Genomic DNA, 13,194 nt, shown 5'->3' on the forward strand with positions numbered 1-13,194 from the left:
AAACCACTCGGGGTCAGTTCTAATGCAAACCTTTCAAAGCACTCAACATAAAGTGATACTCTGTGTGTGTGTGTGAATAAAACCTTGTGTTTGCAAATTAATCTCTTTACCCTTTCAGGCCCTGTGCTTCAGAGTGAGGTAGTTTAGGAAAAGACTGCAGGCCCATAAAGATGCAAAGTTCACCAAGCGGAGGAGTCACATTTAGACTTGGGCCAATATGAGATTCCCCACAGCATGATGACCTGAAATAAAACTGCCATGGTTTTAATAGCATGGTATTTACACAAAGTTTTAAAACAAAAAATATACAACATGAACTTATAATGTCCACCATTTTTCCTACACAGAACCCCTCTAAGATTAACAGCTTCACATTAGCTGATTAATTAGTCAGGATATCTGCTCAGGTAGCCAACCTGTAGCTGCTAGAATTGGCGCGCCTTATGAAACTTGCCTACTATAATTTTAAAACAGCTACTTCACTAAAAGAAAAAGTGAAGGGTGGCACTTCTTTAGGTTTCATACCATGGCTGTGTTTCTTTCAGTAATAACTATTTCGACACAATTTTTTTTTGTGCGAGTGATGGAAAAGTGCAGCCGCCTTTTTTCAGCCAGCTAACCAGCAGTAGGTAGCCACAAGTGGGAGTGAGGGAACAGTTTTGTGTCAAAAACAAACAACTTCAAACCAACGGAAAGATGCAACTAAAGATTTAGGGATTTTGAAACTGTTCGTTTAAACCTTGGTGCACCAATAGTTAGCTTATGCATACAGTGTATATCTCTATTAATTAAAATATAATTGAGAAGGTAATTTACTTCAATTATTCAACACAAAGTGACACATTTCAAAAGTTTATTTCTGTTGATTTGTAACCTATATCATGGATACGTCTCTGTCTGGGTTTTCTGGGGCCCGTTTAAATAGAACCGCTTTTGAGTGAAACCATAACATTTGATGTTTGTTTATACGTCTCCAGCAATCGCAGTCTCTGACATCAACGCTTGTTGAAACCATCCAAAAGTACAGGCAGTTTTCCATACAGCGGTCTTGTGCAAACGTAACCCATGAAACTGCTATAATTATCAAAATTAACCTGAGATATTTCACTCCGTACATGGAGTATATAACCAAAAAGGGTTCACCTCTTCATAGGATATATTTTTAAAAAGTAACTGTTCCATTAGGTGCGTGGGGTCGAGCCCAACTTGACAGCACTGCAGATGCAGTGTGAATAATCCGTCCCTCAGGCAGTCAGGTCTGAATGCAGGATTGTAGGCCATGTCACTGGATACAGGGACATTGTTTAGGGAAAGCAGAGCAGACACTGAGGAAGCGGGCGCTGGCAACTTCAGTCGCAGTGCTCCTTAAGCCTCACGAAGACCTGACTGACCCCCGAATGCATGCTTGCACATCAGCACGCAAACTTAAAAGCAAAACGGTGAAACTAGTGAGCCTACGGGCAACACAACATGGGAGCAATTAAACAGCAGCCCCCTCTTATCGGCAGGCGACTTTCTCTGGGAAGAAAAAGAAGCTCGGGAGGTTGTTAAGCGGATATGGGGGGAAAATGCGGCAGGAAGTTATCCTTTTACGTGTGTTTATTTGCCTGTTTCCCATTTCCTGTTAAATACGCAGACACTTTGTGTGCCACTCACTGGGTGTATAAATACATGATCACACATGATGAAAAGCTTGAAAACGAAACCAGTCGTGTAATTTGAAAAAAGTCTTGAGGAGAACATTAATTAAACAGATTTAACGGTTTGCTGCGGTTTCTGCAGCGCTCTGAATTGATTTGGTCTTGTCTTTAGCTTGCAAAGGTCTTAAATACAGATCTGCATCAACTCTGATCGATCCATCCCTTGTTCGATAAGACCTGTTGTGAAGCAGCCACTGGTGGTTTATACAGTTTCTCTTTGGAGTCTTTTTAAGCACAATCTACTCTACTTCCTGTTGCAGCTGGCGGTGTGAACACGCTGAAAGAGAGACACTTAGCGGCTGAAACATACCCCTGGGGAATGGGAGCCATTTGTTTTAAGTCTCAGCTGTAACAAGCAATCCTACGGAATCACAGTCATCTCCCATTCTCAAGTTTAATCCGTGAACCTCAAATGGGGTCCTTGATGACGATCTGTTAAAATTCACAATTTATGGCTGACCTCCTCCAAGTGGCACGAGGAAACTCTGGGAACATGGCAAACAGTAAGAGCCGCCAATGTCCAATGAGGCATGATTCAGTTGGGTCACTTATTCATCGCATTACTATGAAAAGCTGAATCAAACCATTAGCTGACCTGGAAGGGCAATAGTCATTTGAATCAGCTTTGTTTGACAGGCCCTTATGCTAGGATGTCCCCTATAAGGAGCCAAAGTCATCCACATCTGATCAAACTATCAAACGAGGAAGGTGTCCTTGGCCAATGGATGAGGCATATCAAAGAAGGGAGTCCAAAAGTGAATTATAAAACATACACTCTAATAACATCTGCAGACCCTTGACAACCACCACGGTCCATGCAGTGTCTGAAGCCTCCAGCCATCTGTATATTGGATTCCTTCTGGTTGGTGTCAAAGTATCAATAAGCAGCAGAAATGCACCTAAGAGTGTCTCATGCTCTCCCCAAATGAAGGAAAGAAGAATTCTGGGTAAGCCTTGAAGCTTATTGATTGCTTCCTCTGAGCATGCACTGATTGGTGGTAACTACTCGGATACATTGGGGGGTGGGGGGGCAAAGGGACAATTCAGAGTATCGTGATGGACAAGACTTTGAATCGTGTAACACCACTGGCTTGATCAAATCAAGGACATTGGTGCCTAATGGACACACACTTATAGGACACACACCAAGAAAATGCAGGAATGATGTAGCGAGTTTTCACTCAAGAAAGCAAAGCTAATATTACAAAGTTTTAAAAGTTCTAAGATAAAAAAGATGTGTGGGGATATGTCACATTACTGCTTCACTTATGCATGATTGTTTTTTTTTTGTTGTTGTTGTTGTTGTTTTGCTTGCTTTATTTTAGAGCATGACTTCGAAATACACACAAAGCCAGAATTAGGTCCTGCCTGCCAATTTCAGATGCTTCAATCCTAAAAGCGCTAAAACATAAAAGCACATTTGTACAAGCATCTTTGAATTTGCAGTTATTTTTAGCACATAGCTAAACATCTATTTTTCCCCATGCAAATCCAGGGGAGCTTTGAGTGGAGCTTTTGTACATGCTTTTTCCAACACTGAGGGATGCGATACAGGTCCAGGAATGGGGGGGCATTTCTTTGTGCTTATGTCAGGAACAATAAGAAAGTGAAGGCCACTGCTTTGTTAGACACTTTGCCATGCACATGTTCAGAGCTGACTAGATGCAAGGTGGCAATGCAGGGAGAGGTCTGTTGAGATGATTAAACTAATACCGGCGTGAATAGAAACCCCCATTGTCCTCCCCATCCCTGCACCTGGCTGCAGCTGTCCTTTCTTGTCACCTCACCCAGCCTTAAAACCTGAATGCAACATTCAGCTTCCACTGTAAGCAGACCGGTGATGAAAGGAAACTCCCAGCCCTGCATCATGAAATCAGCCATACAAAGATCGCATGGCACAGACACGTTTTCCCTCATCAATAAAGTGAGGAGCACCACCCATATGTTGCAAAACAACATGCGGGTGTGTGGGTGATCAAGCACCGAGCTGTGACATCCAGGCGCGTTTTGTGATGAAAATGATACCAAAGGATGCGTCTGATCTGACTGACCCGCCTGCGGGTACAGACACAATGTGGTCTGCCAAAGTCGGCAGATTTCCAGCAGCGGACAGACGTCGGAGGCTTACCTCAACGCAACCTTCACACAGCAATCGCTCTGGCTCGCCATGGTCGCTCTCAAGGTTGTCGTGGACAGTTCCGGCCGTGCTGTGTTTTTCAGCGTGGGTAGCGTCCTGCTGCTTACAGCTCGGCTCTCTCAGGTCACCGGGAGCAGCCGTCAAGACCTGCCAGCGGCGGCTCGGTGCCTCCTCACCGCGACCCCTCTTGTCGTCTTCCTCTCCTCAGCTGAGGCGGTCATTTCTATCTGTCTGCTGTTTGTCACATCACCCAGTTCGAGCCGCTCTTCTCTTCTGCGTCTGCCTCTCTCTTTCCGTGGTCTGTCTCAGTCGCTACATCCTGTTTAAACTGCCTGTAAGCGAAGCATATGTGCACTTCTCTGCAACCACAGCGCTTCTCTCTGGGCGATCAAGCTGAATGAGCGCTCACACAGTGCACGAGGGGTGGGGTTGGGGGGGGGGGGTTGCCGCGTTCACGGGCCGTCGGAAATGTAGAGTCGTCGCTCCCAAATCATTCCATTCAAATACTTATATTTGGTTTCACTTGAACATGGTTTTAAAATACATAAATCGAATACGGTGAGCTAATGGCCATCTTTCATCAGCCGGATTGTTTTATGAAGACACTATAAGCTGCTTAGCTGCACTACGTGTCCCGTTATAAAACTAATGCAAAACATATGTGGTTATACCCCCTCTGCCAGGACAAGTCCAGGGCTCTTTGGGGCCCTAAAAAGCAACCTCAGTCACCACACATTATAGTTGTGTTCATCCATTTATTCGTTATGCACCAAATCTTTACTGCAGCACTTTGTTTATACTTACGTTAAATAGGTTTTACTAGGTAGAAAAGGTGGAACATAATACCCAGTATGCTAACATAGTCAATGGCAAAAAAGGTTACTCAGAAAGCCTGGTTATCCTAATATATATAAAACCACTTGCTCACTGTTAGTTCTGACATGATTAGCAGTTCAGCTTTTGTTTGGGTTTTTGTGCCTCGGACAAACTCTAAGCTCTGCAGCAAACTGCAGAACAAAGAAATCTATCACAAATAAAAATTCATTCTGATTTTATTACGATTAAAAGAAATGAAAAATAATGCAAATACTGCAGTTGGCCAACATAAAGTACATAAAAATGTTCTCATACTTTTATCTTGCTAATCTATTAGGTTTGATGCACTGTTTTTTAGCTGGTTTAGTAAAATTTAAAGTACTTCTAGCAAAGTTAAATGAAGTTAAGTATATATTGTATATGTATTTATATCCTACCATAGTCATGAAAGTAATCCAGTAAATATCAATCAATCAATCAAGGGAACACGAAGGAATTTACTCCAGATAAAAGTTAAACAAGCAAACAATAACATATACATAATTAAACATAACATATGGGTATCAAATTAAAAGAACAATAAAACTAAAGCTTTGTTTAATTTTAATAAGGTTAAATTGGAAATAAATAATCTAAATCACTACAGGTCATCTGAAAACTAAAGCAAAAAGAAAAACTACTAAGATTTATACTGCCCTCATGAACTTTTGCAATTTATACATTGCGTTGTCCTAACAACGCAACGTTGTTATACTACTACTGCTAGCAGTAGTATAGGAAGTACTACTTCCTATAGCAGCATTAAATAATACAAAAGTCAGTGAAAGCAGCATAATTGCGTTTGATTGATATGACATAAAGCCACAGGCTTTATTAGTCCCGCCTTCTTTTAAAAGTACACACCTATCCGCAGGCGGCAATCACGTGTTGGTCCCGCCCACCAAACACACCCACTGTCTGCTGTAAAGATCAGCGGGCCTTTCTGAACCCTCTCTGCTGCAGCGGCGACATCTGAAGCCCATGAACCTGCAATAAAATGATCGTGATGGTGAGGAGGGGCTATCGGTGTGAGCACCTTGGGGTCAAAGGCCAAAACTTGTAAAAGCCCATTATGTGCAAGCTGAACGGAAAGCCTGGCTGGGTGCATTTAAGGGAAGTCGCACGAAACACTCTTCCTTCTCCTGACTAACATTTATTCAAAAGGGGAAATTGGAGCATTTTCTCTTTGTTGCGTCAAACAATTTCATAATGTGAATTTTTTCAGCGGTTTTTTTAACATTCTGATCTGTTGTATGTTCCCCTCTTACTAAATTGAATAATGCATGCAAATCGAGCAGGTTGAAGATGGAATTGGGCTCTAAATAGACCGATTACATCTGTGATCACAGCCAACGTCACCAAATCTAGGCCTATATTCCCTTTTAAATCCTCAAAGTTTGACTGTGTGCTGTGATCTTAATGTCCCTATAGACCCAGTTTCCAAATGTGCCAAATCACAGAATGTTTTCCTCAACACGAAAATTAGTAAATTACTAAATAGCAGTAAATGCATTTCGGAATTAGGTCAGTTTTACTAGGGAAGAAGGGGTTAAGACGAATCTGTTTTGTATACTATATATCTTTTTTTATTGACATTTATATGTACTTGTTACAAGAGGAGCTTGCAACAAGTTCATCTGTAGTAAATTTCAATTTCAAAGAATCTTTAAAATATGTGCAGCAGCAGCAGCTTAGGTTGCCAATACCATGAGCCAGCCATGTATGTAAAATTAATGTACAGTACCACACTTCATTACACTGATAGCAATGCTCCAACTTGTGAGGAACTCGTATCTTTTCAATCTTAGTCCTTGGAGTCCATCAAAAGCCTTGATTCCCCAGAGGAAATAATCATAATTCACCAACAGCTTGCAGCGCAATACTTTCTCTGGGCTATTTCACAACATCATGCTGATCCGTGGGCTGAGCAGTGAGGAGTTGGCACCATCGTCTGCTTCCTGATCACAGCAGCAGGCTCACTGGATTCAGAAAATGGGCTGAAAAGTCACTTTTCATGACAAAAATACAGCGTGTGTGAGCGCTAGCATGAACTATAAACGCATTTTGTGTAGCTAAAGAGGAGCTTACAGCGCTTGTGTGTTGGTGTGCCAGGGACCAGGTGGCAATATTAGTGCTGCACAGGCAGCTGTGCTGGATTCCACACAAGATTAGCAACCAGTTATAAGGATAAAACTGCAATCCTGCCAGATCCACAGGGGAACAATTGCAGCCACCACAACTGGAACGACGGCACACAAATCAAAAGGCGTCGCACCTAAACGAACACACATTTATGCACATCATAGACTTTCACACTCTGTGAACCGTTATGTAATTACGCTACCCTGTTTTCTTCAGCGTTCCTCTTCATGCATTTCTGCAGTATGTGATTCATCATGTGAGATCTACCTTAAAAAAAAAAAAATCTTCAGCATTTTGATAACATAAACAGCATATTTCATGTGCGTACAACACGTGGGTTAGAAAACCCTGAAATGGTCTAACTTGGCATCTGTAAGACCAACACATAATCCTGTTATTTACAGATACATACAGTTAAATTACCAGCAACATAATACCATCGGAGGCGCTGAAATAAAGTAATCCCAGTTGCCCTTAGGTTGCATCAGCGAGGTTTAGCGGTTTATTTCTTCGGCTCCGGTTAAATGCTTTGCTTCCTACAGAAACATGAATTCAATGCGAGCAGTCTGCTTTTTGGAGAATATCCACCAGATCCTGCCTTCTGAAAACAAAGATGAGTCATGCGTGTGTTCTGTACTGCAGTTTTTTTGTTTGTTTTAGGGTATTTTTAAACCTTAAATGAATGTATCATTTTGATTATGACACATTAAAGGGTGAAATACATCGGCTTGGTGCAGTTTTCATTAATCCTTTATTGGAGCTAAAGGAGAAAAATCTCATTAAATAGGTTTGTGTAGGCGTTTCAGCTAAAACTGGGATGTTTGACTTCCATTCATTTTTCATTCATTTCTACAGCCTAACCCTTACACTTACCCTGGACATAATCATTACCAATGTATTTCTAGCACTGACCTTAACCAAAACTCTATCGACACCTTAGTCCTAAACCTAACCTCTAACCATTACCAATGCCTTATTATCCCTTAACTTCATTTTCACCATGCCCCTAATTCTAACCCACAGCACAAAAACAGGGGGTCATACTTTGGCCCCCAAAGTTCCCATCAGTCTTGAGAAGGTCAGTGTGAATATACCAGAGAAGGTCCTAAATAGATAACATAAACAAGCACACACACACACACACACACACACACACACACACACACACACACACAAAGAGAGAGAGAATCTGCAGACAGCACTAGCAAATACGACATCCTTCCCGAGTCTGTCCATTCAGGCAGACGGCCAAGTCATAGTAGGTGTGGAGTTGCCCCGTGTATTTTCAGACGATGGGCTGAACATTGTTTTGCTGAGATGTTCAGGTTTTAACAACTTAACCCTGCTTTAAACTTCCTCACAGCTCAAACTCTGACCAGTTTGGAGTACTGTGGTGTGTATATTTAGATGCATCAGAGTCTGACTTCCTCTTAACAAGTTTGCACTACTCTGTGCTGGTCTATGCATCGTGGGTCTTCAACTCCAATGGTTGGTGTCCTGCAACTTTTAGATGCGTCTCTGGTCCAACGCACCCGAGTCGAATGGCTAAATCACCTTCTGAGTTGGCGGTCAAGTTCTGCAGAGTCCTGCGAATCAGCTCATTATTCGACACAAGTGTGTCGAAGCAGAGACATGTCTGAAAATCTCAGGACACCGGCCCTTGAAGACACCTGGTCTAACCCAGTTAAGTGAATTGAAGTTTGTAGCTGTTTGACAAAACACGAACGATAGAAGTACTTTTTCAAAGCTTTGTATTTCGTAGACTTGCTGGCTGGAATAAGAAGAGGTGAATTGCTGAAATAGAAATAAAAATGTTTGCCTCCATTTTTTATTTTTATTTTTATTTTTTTTGCTCTGAACAATTCGAGTACTTGGCCGAGTGTCATTAAGCATTCATGGATGTTTGAAACTGGCTGTGTTTCATGCATGTGTGCAACAGAGGAACAGTGTTTCAGATTTATCCGTGTCAGCTGCAGTGGTGTGAAATAGAACAGCCTGCTGCTAAGAGCTTGGCAGTGTTGCATTTTGTCCCATCATCCTGCACAACTCTACTCTCACATCTTTCAAACACGAGAAAGCCTTTAGTGGGTATTTCACGAATTCACAATAGCTCTAATTCCTTTCCAACGCCATTGTACAGGGATCTCAAATTTAGAGAAGTCTGAAAGATGGACCAGAAGTATTTAAAAGTGAGTTCAGCACTGCAGTATCACTGAAATGTGTGATTATTATTATTATTATTATTATTATTATTATTATTATTATTATTTTACAAAGCTATGGTGTTTCTTGATTAATGCAGATGTTTTACAATTAAGAAAATCCAGTATTTGCTTCTAGGGAACACACTGGATCAAGTTTATTTTGAAATTACTTGCTACAAATTTGAAGTGTTGGTGTAGGGTTGGGAGGGGGTCTGAACTTATTTTTCGTGAGATGTACTGACTGCTTAAAAAAAAAAAAATGAAAAATGAAAAAAAAAACTGATTTATTAAAATGAAAGGCTTTCAGTGAAAATAGTCGTGCAGAAACCACTTCCACATTATTCATCCTGATCAGCGGATTCTGATGAAATCTTCCTAGCATACATTATCTCAAAGGGGAAAAAAAAAAATTCTCTGTTAACATAAAACTTTAAGACTTATGGTGAGGGGTATACCTGATATTTGCACAATTGTTAGTGGAACGAATCCAGGCCACAGAGCGAATCCAGCTTGTTTGGTTCTAATCAGGGATTACCCTAAAAAAAAAAAAAAAAAAAAAAAAGCTTTTTACTAAAAAAAAAAACACTAAAGTGGCTGCAGTGGATTATTACCAACAAGAAACGGGTGTAAGAAACAAAACACAGTTGTCAAATTATTGTTCATTTAAAATCAAAGGTTTCAGAAACACGAGAACTTTAAAGTCCAAGTCTGCACAATAGTCTGCCTTTCATGTCATTTCCTGTCAGGCATTCACCCTCTCATGACTCCCTGGTACCAAAGGAAAAAAAGGGCCTTTGTCGCTGAACCTGACAGGATTGTCAGGCTGCATGAGCAAAGGTGCCTTTACTGCCAAGGTTGCCCACAGTAAGACAGCCCTTTTAAAAGTCCAGAGGACTATGGGACCAGAAAGAAAAAAAAATCTCCTGTGCTGAGCTGGAAGCTCCAACTGATTGAGGAAGGTTCTCAACCTCAATACAAATTAAGGCCTCTGCTGATGCTGACTGCAGTTCAATAAGATGGCATGCGCAAAAGATGGACCCGAAGAAGAATAACTGTCTTCAAAAGTCAAATCTCCTTCCAAACCATTGAAAGGTGGGAGAAAACATCATCTTTGACCACTGTTCAGAAATATTTGCATAATACATATGTAAAGAAATTTGCGATGCAATTAACAGAAGCTGTTAGATCAGCCAATGAACAGCCTGCTTGAGTTTGTAAATATTTTTCATCCTCCTGGTCATGCTTCTTTTTATTTACCATTTTACAGTCTGGTTATCGTCCAGCAGCACAACAAAAAGCAAATGTTTCAAGTCAAAAACAATCCGATATTTTACTTTGTAATAAAGCTCTTCAAGACGATTGAGATCTTTATTCAACATGAAGAAGACTATCAAAAAAAAAAAAAAAAAAAACAACCGCACAAGGGGAGGACTTGTACAAATAAAACTTAAAAAATGTGTGTGCTTTCAAATACTCTGACACTGATAAATGAAAAGATGGTAGAGACATTCCATTCCACGACTAATCTGCAGCTGTAATAGCTGCAAAAGACAAAGAGCACCGCATTTATGCATCGTACCATGACAGAGCGAACAGCTGTACAAGACATTTCTGAACCCAGTTAGTGCTGAAACGGAGCGGAGCTAAACAGCAGCATCTGCAGAAGAACTGAACAGAAATCCTGCATATTTGGAGCTGCAGAGCGGCATAATTAGAATGTAAATCTGTGGAAGTATCTGTAGAGCAGTGTGAAAGCAGTGATGTAATGTAAAGACACGTGGAAGGTTCTGGCTGCAGATCACTTACGCATCCCTGAGCAGATTACCAGTCCAAAAAGAGAGAGGGTGGGGGCAGGAGGCGGGGATTTATTGGTTGTGACTGATCAGAGATGAGTCCACCACAAAGTGGACCTACATTTCAGAGTCCTTTCCTGCAGGGCAACTTAATGACCCGCAGTATTTCTCTCCGGTCTCCGACTCTCCCTGATGGGCCGCGAGCAAGAGGCGGACTGGTGGAGGCGTGAAGGTGGCTCACAGTGGTCGGTCGCTGCGGGGGGAGTCAGGGAGGTAGTGACCGAGACGGTGGTGCAACACAAGAAGGACGGTGGAGTGTGGCTGTTTATGAGTCCAAGGGTAACTATAAGCTTTTTGCATTCACTCAGTCACTTTGAAAATAAACTATCCTGACTGACATTTTTTTTTTTAAAGAGAAATTAGGATTTATTCATCATTGAGCAGACACATTTATTTCTGTTGCTCAATTGTAATAGAATCTCAACTAACTGTTAAAACATTAGTGGGACTGTCTCCTTTATAGATGTAGTTCACAACCAGCAGAAAGTAGTGGAAGAAAATTGAAAAATGTGGAGTGCATTTTTATTTACCCCCAACTATAATCCGTGTTTGTGTAATTTCATTGCAGTATTATTGCAGCTGTTCTGTCAAGTGAGCATAATGGAGACCAAGCATATTAGAACTACATGCTGGTCCGTGCGCAAACCTGCCAACACCGCCTTGCAAAATGACAGAAAAGCATTTTCACTCTCTGATGTCCTCAAAGTAAGCCAGCCAATAAAAATGCAGAGTTAGTCCCAAACTCGCAAAACCAACAGAGACGTCTCTGCGCGCCTAAATGTTGCTTGTAGTCGTTCTGCAAGAAGCAATGACCTGCATAGCTGCTACTACATGTGGAAGAGTGTGTCTGCCATAAATGATCAGCCTCAGAGAAGGTTTGTTTTCTTTTTCTCAGTACGGTTCATTACAATTCACAGGTTCAGTCAAGTGAACTCAGAGTAACATTTTATATCATCTATTCACCATCTTGGGCATGCAAATAAAAATTTGCACACAAAAAAAACCTCCCACGAAATCCACTCCCCCTCTAGCCTCCAATGTCCACCTCTACACACACACACACACACACACATTAAATATCACTCCATTCTGAATTAGAAAATTGGATTTCTCCTCCAGATAACTTGATTATAAGCAGCCTCTGCCTCACACCAGGGCCTGGATCACTTAATAAAGCTCGAGTGCAGTGCCCTGTCGGTGTGTCAACATTCAGACAGAAAGAGAAACTATTGCATGATCATAACTCATAAGTCCTTTTGTATGTACATTGAAAGAAGCATGACTAACCCAAGCTAAAGGTGAACAAAAAAACATAACTTAATTCTAGGCGGTGACAGGATTAGAAATCTTGTAAAACAATAAATCTGTTAGGATTAGGACTATGAAAAGATGCCCTTTAGTCTACACATTCCTGTGTACTCTCTTTGTGCAGCAACATGAAAAACAAAACACTAAGAACAAAGATTTGAAACTGAACTGGAAAACTACAGAAAAAAAAAAAATACTTGTTCACGTTCACGTCAGAAAATGTTAAGCTAGCTTACATGACAAGAAGCTTTATATGACGACATTGTTGGTTTTCTAAGCAAATCGATTTGCTGTCACTTCTAAAATTGCTTCAGTTGAATTACTGTAGCAGTAGATAGAAACCGCGCGTTCTAACATGACAGGAAACAAAAGAGCTTTCAGAATTTAAAATAGTGATTTCAAATACTCAGGCGCATACTTTGAGGAGGGGGAAAAAATAAGGAGTTGAGAGTTTCATCGGCTACTTTTCGCCACTTTAAATGACTAGCATGCATTAACACGGTTTTAGACGTCTGGTTTACAATTCTTTACAATGGCCCTAGAAAATAAAGAATAAGGGAAGACTTGAAGGCAGCAGTTGTTTAGCTCCATCTAGTGACCAACTGAGATAAAAGTAGGAACTTATCTCGTCTATTGCCAGCAAATAAAAATGCTATTTAATTTAATTTAAACAACTTACTAATTAAAATTAGATAAGCAAGCTCATGGCCAGTGCGAACACATGTCATAGAATTGTTTGTGTTTTTTAATTGTTGCTGATCTATGATGGAGTCATTATTATTATTATTATTATTTAAGGAGGCTTTGCAGCCACAATTCATGGAACCACCATCCCTGAAAGATCTACTCTTTATCAGAGGATCCATGAGGAAAACGAGAGACAAAGATGAACAAAACTAGTTATTACAACATAACGATGACGCAGATATTTACCAGTAAATCTATCAAAGACTGAAAAGTCCTAAGGTGGAGAGCAATCCATCCATCCATCCATC

Source organism: Poecilia latipinna, unplaced genomic scaffold (genome assembly GCF_001443285.1).
Source record: "Poecilia latipinna isolate Pla-1442-1.1 unplaced genomic scaffold, P_latipinna-1.0 Scaffold708, whole genome shotgun sequence".
Taxonomy (NCBI): domain Eukaryota; kingdom Metazoa; phylum Chordata; class Actinopteri; order Cyprinodontiformes; family Poeciliidae; genus Poecilia; species Poecilia latipinna.